This window comes from Falco biarmicus, unplaced genomic scaffold, assembly GCF_023638135.1.
Source record: "Falco biarmicus isolate bFalBia1 unplaced genomic scaffold, bFalBia1.pri scaffold_30, whole genome shotgun sequence".
In the NCBI taxonomy this organism is placed as follows: domain Eukaryota; kingdom Metazoa; phylum Chordata; class Aves; order Falconiformes; family Falconidae; genus Falco; species Falco biarmicus.
In genome coordinates, this window is record NW_026611861.1 from 1,019,263 (window position 1) to 1,031,965 (window position 12,703).

At 46.7% G+C, this 12,703-nt stretch overlaps 1 pseudogene; it reads left to right on the forward strand.

Annotated features, from left to right (window-relative positions):
- The first annotated feature begins 2,168 nt into the window (after nucleotides 1–2,168).
- LOC130143463 (olfactory receptor 14C36-like) lies at nucleotides 2,169–3,106 on the forward strand (annotated as a pseudogene).
- The last annotated feature ends 9,597 nt before the right edge of the window (nucleotides 3,107–12,703 follow it).

The following is a 12,703-nucleotide window of genomic DNA, read 5'->3' on the forward strand; positions in this document are numbered from 1 at the left end:
TAAGGGGTGGATACTGTCCTGGTTTCATCTGGTATGGAGTTTATTTTCTTATTAGTAGCTAGTACAGTGCTGTGTTTTTTTCCTTTTCCCTTCCTTTGGATTTTACCTTTTTTTCCCACCTTTCCATTCCTAGTTGTTGTTATTGTTGTCATTATTATCATCATCATCGTTATTTTTATTATCATTATTATTACTGTTGTTCTTATCTCTTAACAATTTAATTTTTAAATTCTTCATATCTCAACCCTCAAGTTTTACATTCCTTTCTGATTCTCCTCCTCACCCCTCCGGGTGGGGGGGAGTGAGCAAGTGGCTGCGTGGTGTTTAGTTGCTGGTAGATTTCCATTAACGGCCGGGGTTAAACCATGACACCTTCCTGGACATCAGCTTCACCTGCACCACAGGTCCTCTGCAGCTGCAGAGACATCACAGCAGCAATGCCCTCTCCTGCCAGCACTGCACAGTCCAGCCCTGCATCTCTATGGTCCCAAGGACAGCAGGGTTTGCTCCCCTTAGGGACATCTCATTTCACCTTTACAGTGCCAACTGCCAACCAGCCCAGCATGCTCTGCCGCAAAACTTGTGCTTTCATGGGACCTTGGGCACTTGGTACCCGCTTTTTTTTTCTGACATGTCTGATCTTGGCCCTGATGACACAGCTGTGGTCCAGTGCATCTCTGCTGTGAAATAACCTAAGTCAGGGAGGGGAAGGGGGAAATTCTTATTTAACCAGCATGAGGAAGCCTTAGGATCAATAACCTCACACCTTACTGGGGAATTTAGGGGTACTGTGTATTTACATGGCAAGGGTTTGGGAGTGGTCAGGGGGTTCGTAGGGCTGGCAAAGGTGAGAAGAGATGAAGAGCTGACTCCATGGACATAAAAGCCACTTTCATTTGACTCCAAAATGGACCAGCCACTGCCCAAACCTGAGCCAAAAAGCAATCGCAGTGGCACCTCTGTGATACCCTAAGGCAGAAAGGACAAAACACAAAGGGAGAGGAGTGAGAATTATGTGAGAGAACAACCCTATAGATATCAAGGTGAGTGAAGAAGGGGGGGATCAGTGAGACTTGGTGGGATCCTACAAGCCTGTGGTCAAGTAACCACCCGCTGACAGTCACAGGGCAGCACAGTGACAATGCTCCTTTAAGTGTCTGCCCGTTCTTTGCATCAGCGTTCTAGCACAACTGTCAGAGGGGCCAACAGCTGTGATGCTCACCTGGATCTGAAACCCTGTGTCATCCATGTCTACCTTGGTTCTAGAAGCAAAGAAATGGTGGAGTCTCATCTCCCAGGGGGAGTGAGGCAGGAGAGCAGCAGAGAGCAGGCCCCAGGTCACACACTGGCAGGCTGTGGCCTGTGCAGAAGGGGTGAACACTCCTTAGGGTTCCCTGGAATTGCCTCACAAGTATAAACTCCATTTTGAGTGTTGGAATTGTTGGAGGCGGCTGTCCTTGCCAAGCAGCTGTGCTGAGCTCTGCCACCTGCCTTGGCACTTGGTTCCCTCAGTGTCACAGCTCTGTCTGCAACAGGACGGGCTCCACTTGCCTCTGCGTGTGCCCCTGGCTGAGGGCACTGCTGCACATCTGGGCTGAAGCCCCCCAGCTGTGGCACCAGCCCAGCTCTGCCATGAAGAAACCTGGTACAAAGTGTCCCAGAGCCCGTGGGTGCAGTGGCTTTGCTTCAGAGCAGAGACCTGGCATGGGAAAAGGAGAGCTGAGTCTTTGTACCCGTAGGACTATGCAATGAAGGGCTTAATTGACTCTGCAATGCTTACTGAAGCACTGAAGACATCCTCCCCGCCCCTGCCTGTAGAACCACCAGACAAACACATACACACACGCTCACACACGCTGTTTAAGAGTGCTTAGATCCTTTGCTGCAGTCTTCCTGGTGTCCTCTCTAGTACTGGGTTAACAAAAGTTGATACTGATGCACAAAACTTTATCTCCTCAGAGAAATGCCACTGCTGGACAGAAGTGTCTCTGCCCAGCTGAGGCAGGGAGCATCAGTGATTGCATCCGGCTGTTCCCCAGCAGGTTCCCGTGCAGCCCCAGGGGCACCTGGAGGGAGCCCCGAGGGGCAGAGCAAGGGCTGCCTTGGGCTGCTCCCTGCTGCTGAGCTGGGCCGGGCTCCTGCCATGGATACCTTACATTCCAAGGTATCAGATGTCCAACAGCAGTTCCACCACCCAGTTATTCCTCCTGGCACTTGCAGACACGCGGGAGCTGCAGCTCTTGACCTTCTGGCTCTTGCTGGGCATCTACCTGGCTACCCTAATGGCCAACAGCGTCATCATCACTGCCATAATGTGTGACCACCACCTGCACACCCCCATGTACTTCTTCCTCCTCAACCTTTCCCTCCTCGATGTGGGCTCCATCTCTACCACTCTCCCAAAAGCCATGGCCAACACCCTCTGGGACACCAGGGACATCTCCTATGCAGGATGTGCTTCCCAAGCCTTTCTCTTTGTATTTTATATTTCGTCAGAGTATTATTTTGTCACCGTCATGGCCTATGACCGCTACGTGGCCATCTGCCAGCCCCTGCACTACGGGACCCTGCTGGGCAGCAGAGCTTGTGTCCACATGGCAGCAGCTGCCTGGGCCAGTGGGTTTCTCTATGCTGTGCTGCACACGGCCAATACACTGTCACTGCCGCTCTGCACGGCAATGCCCTGGGACAGGTCTTCTGTGAAATCCCACAGATCCTCAAGCTCTCCTGCTCACCCACCTACCTCAGGGAAGTGGGGCTTATCGTGGTTAGTCTCTTAGCAGCATTTGGCTGTTTTGTTTTCATTGTTCTGTCCTACGTGCAGATCTTCAGGGTTGTACTGAGGATGCCCTCTGAGCAGGGACGGCACAAAGCCTTTTCCACGTGCCTCCCTCACCTGGCTGTCATCTCTCTCTTTGTCAGCACAGGCATTTTTGCCCACCTGAAGCCCCCCTCCATCTCCTCCCCATCCCTGGATCTGGTGGTGTCAGTCCTGTACTCGGTGGTGCCTCCAGCACTGAACCCCCTCATCTACAGCATGAGGAACCAGGAACTGAAGAACGCACTGAAGAAGCTGATGCAGTCAGGTGTCTTTCAGCAGCAATAAGTGTCAATGTCCCTTCACAAGGCATTTCTAGATCCTCTCTGAAATGTCCTGTGCATTTATTGTTGTATCTGTGATAATATTGATGATCCTACAATGTCTGTATCATCTCCACTTCCAGCCTCCCTGACCCAGAGGCCTTTGTACATGTGACTGGGAAGACGGTGAAATTGGCCTCCAGTGACGCATCTATATAATAATACATCGAGGCAATTGTACCTGTGAGATAGATATATATATAGAGAGAGATATATAGATATAGATATACAGCAGAATATCTGCCGTCCCCCATCAGTTCATCCATACCTATATTTTTCACGTTCTTTAAATTCTTTATTATGGGCACAGAAGCTTGTTCCTTAAACTCCATTATCCAAACTGCATATGCATAGAGTTAAGTGTCAAATGGCACAGCGCTTTCCAAACATATGGGGACATATCACATCCTTAACATATATGCTCTTGCCCAGGGAAGCCTTCTCAGGCATGGCCATGAGCAGGCAGTGCTGCTGTGCAGGGCAGCGGTTGCAAAGCTGTGACACTGATGGAACCAAGTGCCAAGGCAGGTGGCAAAGCTCAGCACTGCTGCTCTGCAAGAACAGCCACCTCCAACAGCCCATAGCAAAACAAATTAGAAACATGTGAGGCAATTCCAGGGAACTCTAATGAATGTTCACTCCTTCCACATAGATCACAGCCTGCCACCCTGAGGCCTGGCACGTGCACTCTGCTGCTCTCCTGCCTCACTCCCCCTGGGAGATGAGACTCCACCATTTTTTTGCTCCTAGAGCCAAGGCGGACACAGATGACACAGGGTTTCAGATCCAGGTGAGCATCACAGTTGTTGGCCCATCTGGCAGCTGTGCTAAGCCACCGATGCAAAGAACCTGCAGACACCTAAAGGAGCATTGTCAATGTGCTGTCCTGTGAATGTTGGGGATGGTGGCTTGAGCATTGGTTTGTAGGATCCCACCAGAACTCTCTCTCACAGACCCTCTCCTTCACTCATCTTGGTGTTGGTAGGGTTCTTTCTCTCAGACATTTCTCACTCCTCTCTCTTACAGATGCTGCACATTGGGTTTTATCCTTTCTTCCATATGTTATCACAGAGGTGCCACTGGTATTGCTTATTAGCTCAGCATTGGGCAGGGGCTGGTCCATTTTGAAGTCAAATGAAAGTGGCTGTTATGGCCATGGAGTCAGCTCTTGATCTCAACTCACCTTTGCCAGTCCTACAAACCCCATGACCACTCCCAAACCCTTACCATGTAAACCCACAGGATCTCTAAATTCCCCAATAAGATGTGAGGTTATTGATCGTAAGGCTTCCTCACACTGCTTAAATAAGACTTTGTCCCCTTTCCCTCCCTGATTTAGGTTATTTCAGAGCAGAGATGCGCTGGACCACACCTGTCTCACCTGGGCCAAGCTCAGACATGTAACCACAACCAAAAATGAATGATACCAAGTGCCCAAGGTCCCACGCAAGCACAAGTTTTGCGGCAGAGCATGCTGGGGTGGGGGACAGAGGTCACTGTAAAGGTGAAATTGTATGTCCCTAGGGAGAGCAAACCCTGCTGTCCTTGGGACCATAGAGATGCAGGGCTGGACTGTGGAGCGCTGGCAGGAGAGGGCATTGCTGCCTGTGATGTCTCTGCAGCACCAGCGGACTTGTGGTTCAGCTGAAGTCGATGTCCAGGAAGGACAAGGTGTTTTCAAAAGTTTCCTTGACTATGAATATCTCATGATCCAGGAACACTGTGATAATCATTGGTCTTATCCTCATCTGCACCACAACAGGGATGATTATTAACAGTGCTGGCTAACTGGGGAGGTCCCAGAAGTCTGAAGGTTAGTCAGAGTGGTGCCCACCTACAAGACAGGCAGGAAGGAGGATAACTACAGGTGCATCAACCTTATGTTAGTGCCAGGGAAGGCTGTGGAGCAGATCATCCTGAGCACCATCACACAGGAGGTGCAGGAAAACCAGGAGGTCAGGACCAGCCAGAATGGGTTTATGGAAGGCAGGTTCTGCCTCATGAAACTGATCCTCTTTTGTGACAAGATGACTGGCCTGTAGGATGAGGGAAAGGCTGTGGATACTGTCTACCTGGACCTTAGGGAAGCTTTGACGCCACCTCCCACGCATTCTGCTGGAGAACCTGGCTGCTCATGGCTTGGATGGGTGTTCTCTACGCTGGGTTAGAGCTGGCTGGACAGCCAAGCCCCAGGAGTGGTAGTAAATGGAGTGACATCCAGGTGACAGCCCATAAGGAGTGGTGTTCCCCAGGGCTCAGTGTTGGGGCCAGTCCTGCTTCAGAACTTTATCAATGATGCGGCCAGGGGGACTGCGTGCATCCTCAGTGAGTTTTCATACAATGTCAAGTTGGGTGGGAGGGCTGATCTCCTTGAGGGAAGGAAGGCTCTCCAGAGGGATCTGCATGGGTTGGATGATTTCAATGACTCCAACTGTATGAAGTTCAACCAGGAGAAGTGCCAGTTCTGCACTTGGGTCACAACAACCCCACACAACGCTACAGGCTTGGGGCAGAGTGGCTGGAAGGCTGCCTGCTGGGAAAGTACCCTGAGGGTGCAAGTTGACAGATGGTTGAGCATGAGCCAGCAGTGTGCCCGGGTGGCCAAGAAGGCCAATATCATCCTGTCTGGTATCAGAAACAGTGTGGCCAGCAGGACTAGGGCAGTGATCAACCCCCTGTACTCAGCACTGCTGAAGCCACTCCTTGAACACTGTTTCCATTTTGGGCCCCTCACTGCAAGATAAACTTTGAGGTGTTAAAGTGTGTCCAGAGAAGGGCTGAAGAGGGTCCCCTGTGGAGAGTTGGCCAAGTCATGACAATCACACCAATATGGCTACATGCCGTGCTCACTTTATTAAACAAACAGGTCATATTTACAACTTAATCCAACCGCTCATGCGGCTCTACACACAGGTGATTGGATAAAAGTCTCTGCCCACGCGGGCGTCCATTTCGCTGACTGGTGAGCATGCTGCAGGCGCCTGATCAGAGTGTGCCGAATAGAGTGTGTTGATTTCATGGTTCCCGGGACTTGCTCTGCACCTGGCTTCTTGTTTGTGCATAGCTTGTTTTCTTCCTCACACTGCTTGTTCCAAGGACAATTTAAAGCTGCTCTGCAGCTTCAACTAACAGGCCTGGGTTGTCCAGCCCAGACAATGGTAACATATGTGCTCAGTCCTTTAAAAATCTTTCTACATATCCCCTTTTTTCTTTTTGGACAACCCGTGTCTGTTTCACAATAGATGTTAAACCTTTCTTCAAACAAGAAAATAAACAGCTAAAAGTTAAGAACATTACAACAATGATTATAACAAAGCGTATTCCTTCCATCAATAACGTCTTTAATCAACCTGTTATCCCAAATCCTCTCAACCATTTATCGAAAGGATTATCTTCAGCAAGAATATGCTTCATGTTTCCCTGCAGTTGTGACAACGTCTTGTGCATCGATATGGAATGATCGGAAAGGTTCACACAAAACATCCCTTCAAAATCCTCACAACCATGTCCATGTGCTAATAACAAAAAACCTATTGCAGCTCTATTTTGTAACGTAGCATGCCTAACACTATCTACATCAAACAATAATGAACTTAAAATCTGCGATGTAAGATTAAATCATTTCTCTCCTCAGCATGCTAACCTTCGTATATTCTTAGTATTTAATGCTGCCATTGCCCCCAGCATAAATATGGAGGCTAGGACATTTGCTGTCATAGAATGTAGATCGACCCGGTCATTACATGTTTCATCAAAGGTGCGCAGTGCCCTTCGTGATCTGTGAGATTGTTGAGTCATTTTTAATAAGTCTTTCATGTGTGGAGCAAACAAAGTCAAATGCCCTAAATAACATGGTCCACCAACAGGATACAAAGGAATCGCTGGCCACGCTCTTTCCCCACATATCAGAAAGACTCGCGGTGGCAACTGATAACTCCGTGATACATTTACATGGAAACCCCCAATTTTCAACTCACCCCAAATAGGTGAACTGGTTAGATTTTGAAACCCTGTATAAAACCCTGGTTCACTTTGACGTGTTAGCCATAACTGCCACGGGTCACCAAACCAAATTGCTCCAGTGCCATTCATGGGTTGAAGTGGTGACGACATGTGGGTACAGTTCACCATATCAGTTGCAATAAGTTTGACATATTCAACAGGTAAAACGCTAGCCAACAAGTCTAACTCCTGCAAAGGTAAATGATGTGGCTGATTTAAATTCTCAATAACCGTCTTCTGCCACACTGCATTACGCAGAGAAGGCCAAACATATTGCCTATTTGGACTCATACATGTACCATTCTGATTGGAAGTCAGATTCACTGCTTTGATATTCCAAAACCCATCAAAATTTGTTTCATTCTCTTGCAGGAGAATACCAATTAAACAAGTTCTAAAGGGATTGTCTGGCTGTTGTAGACTTAAACAAAAATCTGTTATTCCCGTGATATTTGCCCACGTCACCCATACGTTTGTTCTAGGCAAAACATCGAAAATAGTTTGGCCTATAGGCAAAAAATTCATCAAGACCGCCAACCAAGTCCACCACTCAAACATGTTTACTCCTACAATTTCTACAATTTCTTTTCCATCCAAATCATTTTAAACAAATCTTTTTAGTTTCTTCCGAATCCTGCTCTAAAACAGACCAAATTTCAGGTACAAAAATGGGATTACTATGTTCCACACCAAAAACCTGTGCTTTCACAGATTCTGATGATGTGCACTGTCTCCAGTCAGCATGGTATTGCACTAGCCATATGCTTTCTCTTGCTTCATGGCCGGTTACTAATCAAACGCACAGTACTCAATTTAAAGTCCATACACCCTTTACACCATTTACATTTAAGCTTTGGCTTACAGTACCATTTTACCCCACATAGCATACATTGGCATAATACCCGCGGTCTACGTCTCCTACAACATAGACAGTTTATTCTGTCTGCTCGCTCTGAGTCTTCTCTTCCATCTTCTGATCTTGACATACAGGTCACATAAACTTGCTAGGGACCCATATAGGTCCTTTACCTGTGGAGATACAAAAATAACCTCTACCGATAAATAACACAGGATCAGGTCCTTCCCAGTTGCCTCTAGTCTTATTCTTATAATGAACCTATAACCCAGGAATGGCCTGTGTTTGACTTCCCTGAATAGGCTGATGATGTATAACAACGGGGGCCCTTTTCTTCCTTCTGTCAGGGACTAACAATTCAATGTAAACCACACCTTGATTAATCGCTTGGTTACATCAGTCTCCTCTTGCGTCTTTTTTACCACCTAGCTGTTTTCCATGCGGCATCACGCTCCATTTGATTGGTCCCGGTGTGGCACCCACACGCTGCTACCCCCTTGTGCAGACATCCTGCTTTTTCTCATCTTTCTGTCCAGCTCTCTTACCTCTCTGCAAATACACAGTCTCTTTGTTTCCCTTGGCCTTGCACATGTCCTTCACAACACCTGCAGCTTGTTACAGCTGCGGCCTGCTATTACAACCAAGTTATTTGGTCTGGATTGCTCATTATAGGTCTGCTGTCTTCCAGCCACTCCACAAATCCCCCTTTTTGTTTTTGAGTGATCCAGACCCCTTTTATCAATCTGTTCATCATTCTCATAAAGCAATTCCACACGCAGCCCATTATCATTAAAAAGATTACAATGGCAATTAACATCGTTATCCCGTGCAGAAACAAGTCTTTTAACCCTCCAGTAATTCCTAAACTCTGTAGCCAGTCCGTTAACCCGTTCTCAACCTTTATGGCCTGTACGTTTTTTCTCAACTCTGCAAGCTGCTTATGAATAGAGTTCGAGTGATCAGTCAAATTCATACAACACATTCCTTAGCGCTGTTCACTCTAGGCTACTCTCTACTGTCATGCTGTTTCCTTATATTCTAGAGGTGAGATCGCATTCCTCCTTTGTTTCTGTCGCATCCTAGTTTCTTCTCATACTCCCTCAAAGTTATTGAACTCTTCTGCAGGATCTCAGCTGCACATCGCCAAAGCAACACCAAAACTGCACATTATCAATGTCAAAACAGCCCACTGTCTCTGTTCGGTACGATTCTACAGTTACCGACACCCCTTTCTCCCTTTTTTTTTTTGTTTTTTGAAGAGCTAGTACCAGGTTTGCCATGCTCTGCAGGGCCCTTGCAAACATGACAGCAACCAAGGCAATAGCAAACAAACAATACTGCCAATTGAGTGAATGGATGCCAAAAAGGCTGACATTTTCTCAGGTTTTGATAACATGTTGCTGCAGTGGGGCGCCTAAAATCCACGCAGCACATACCATCAAAATCCTCACAGCCATGTCCTTGAGCCAACAACAAAAGCCAATACTTGCTCTGTTTTGTATGTAATAGTGGCCAATTTGACTCATGTTCTTAACTGCCTACCAAACAAGGTGATTTAACTCTTGAATGCTTTCCCTGCTGTTACTCCGGAGAAGAGAAGAACGGCTGCGACACGTTCCCATCATAGCCTCCTACTACATTAGCATCTACATAAAAACAACTATCGACATTCAAAATGCAAACAATATCAACTTCTTTTGGATTAACATTATACAGAGGTAATCATTTGTCTTAAATATCAAGGCTTTAGTAAGATTCTTCATTTTTCACATACATTCACTTTTTTGCAACAATGTCTGCAAGTCAGTTTCGAGGAAATACACCCAACAAGGACTGGTTCAGTAAGGAGACCACACGTTAGCTGTTGGGTTGACTGGCGCCAGCAGCGCTCCCATGGTCTGGCATGCTAAGCTCAGGCTGCACACCGTGAGCAGGTATCCATCGCGGACCTTCATCTGTAGAGACACAAGCATCACCTCTCCCCCAAGTTAAAAATTCATGTGGTCCCGACCAATGCCCGGTACAAGGGTCTTTCATGCGTACTAAGACACCTTCGTGCTTTTGCTGCTTGTCACCATTGACACAAAGTGTCGCACAATGGGGAGGCACCGCATGGTCGACAGAGATTTTCAGAAAGTTCAAAACATGACACAATTTCTCTGAATGTGTCTCTTGAATCATTCCCTTAATTTTCCTTTTACCCTTTTTTTTTGTTGTTGTTTGTTTTGTTGTTTTGTTTTGTTTTGTTTTGTTTTTTATACGCAACTAGAGACACTTTACCATAACAGAGAAGCCCATTTTTACATCTCTGTCTGAGCCCGGACACAAACCACAGCTGTATGCATCACCAGGCTCAGGGCAGAAATCATTCATGCAGTTCATAGCTATATATCACTACAAGCATGCAGACACATATTTATCACTAGACAACCATGTTTATCTTTCCTAGTCTCCTTCACAATACCCAGCTGTCCTCTCATCTCTTGTTAGGTCAAATATTCTGTCTTCCCCTCCTATATCTCTTTTCAGACATTCCCTGTCCTCCTCTTTTTTGCTTGTTAATTGTGACGAGGCAAAGGTTGTGTGTAGCTGGGTGACCATGACCTGATTTCTGTTACAATCAACTAAACTCTGAATACAGGAAAAAAGGCATGGGAGACATAAGGCAAATATCAGTAAGGTGGTTAGAATAATTATAATAAATCCTGTAATACTTTTCAGTCATGGCCCAAAGTTTCCCATCTGTGAGAAGACACCAACGGCATCCTGCCCCTGGCTCTGTTGCCGATCTTTGTTTAAGGTTTTTAAGTTTTGTATGCTTTTGTGAATTAATTCAGAGTGGTCAATCAGATTCACATAACACATCCTATCAAAGTCTTCACACTTGTGTCCCTGTGCTAATAATAAAAATCAATAGCAACTCGGTTCTGTAGCGACATATGATGGACAGAATCAACATCTGTTAATAAGCCAGAAAAAAAAAAGAATAGGATTTGTAGTATTGCTTTGTTTAGCAAGCTAGCAGCCTAATTTACTAAGCAAGTTAAGAGCGTGTACTATTCTTACAGAAGAGATTAGAGAAGCAAAAATGTGTTATGCTGCATTCCAGAACTCAGCCTGAGAATTACAGTCTGCTGTGAGTTCTGCGTTACAATCATTTGACACATGTTGGGGTTGCGATTGTGAAAGTTGCCCGTTTACAATTTTCATTGGCATTATCACAGCTAGTTGTTTTAAAAGCAACCCTTGAGCTTCCTGATGTTCGACTTGTTGCAAAATATTCTGAAGCCAATCAATCAAGTTAGTATTAAAGTTAGTGACTCTCTAGGACCCTGCAAGACTGTGGCAAGACTCCCCCATCCTGACTGCCTTAATAGCCATTCCTTCATTTGCAAACAGTCGTCCCTGGGATACCTTGCCTGAGTCACAGAATCGGCACAGTTATTTTCTCCAGCCAACTGCTCATAGTTAACAGCAATTCCTGATTAAGGTTTTCAATCAAGGCCACTACACACAGCTCACAAAAATCAAATAACCACATCATATACTGTATCAGTTAGTACCATACAAAGCAATAACTTCCAATCATGCAGTGTGAGTGTATAAGGCTCTGCCATCACTTCAAGAAGGGACATAGCAAATGTATTATGAATCCTCCCTTCCCGCACTGCTTTGCTTAACCCTTTAACAGCCTCGTATTGCACAGGCTGCCACTCTGCAGGTTGATTTGTCTGACAAAATACTGAACATGCCCTAGCGACTCCCCAAACCCATCACTTAAGTGTTTCCCACTTGCATTCCTGCCACCAATCCCTCAGACTCCCTTTCACCCTCCCCAAAAATACAATCAATGCATCAGGAGAGACGAGGGGGTGGGGAAAAGGTCTAGCTCCTTTTCCAGATCTATAGGACCTGGATCAAAAGGTTTATCAGTGCCAATGGAATCATTCTCCGAGTTGTCCTGTTCCCGTGCTTGCTCCTGTGTTGTGAGGGTCGCTGCAGTCAGTGACAGAAGCTTTGGGGGCAGAGGAGGTGTGGACAGAATCGCCATCGCTGACGGTGTCTTGAGAAGAGTCGCGCTGTCAGTGGAATTTACAGCTTCCTCTGGTTTAGCACCACTAGTAGAATTAGTCCACCCTTGGCGAAGAGTAGTCAGAATTTGCCACCAAGATGTTAAATGCATTCCCGACACGGAGTTCCCCTCCGCGGCAGCATCATACAATTGGCTGCTGTCTGTACACACTTTCATTCTTTCAAAGTCTCTAAAGTTTCTTGGCTGCTCACCTGTCTCGATGTATACAGGTGTTATCCTCGGGGTTTAGGTTGTCCGCCTGGTCCAGACAGCAAGACGATCGTTCAGCCAAGCTGTCTCCTCCGGAACGCAGCCCTCTTCCATGAGCTGTCTTTTTTCCGTCCTTATTCTTCCAAGGCTTCGGAACACCACCATAGGGGTCACCATTTGAGGAGACTGAGGCACGGACTCCCTGATCTGACTAGAAGACCCTTCATGAGTCCATATACGTCTCTTTCTGGGGACGAAGCCTGATTCCCCGTTACGGATTTCCCACAGCTCACCTCTCAACTCCGGAGGGATTTCAGGCCGGCTCCTGCTTCCTTTCAGCAGATCACTCAAAGTTCTGTGGGATTCGCTGCAAGTCGCTCAGATAGGCGATTCGAGAGCCCTTCACGTCAGAGCCTTAAACG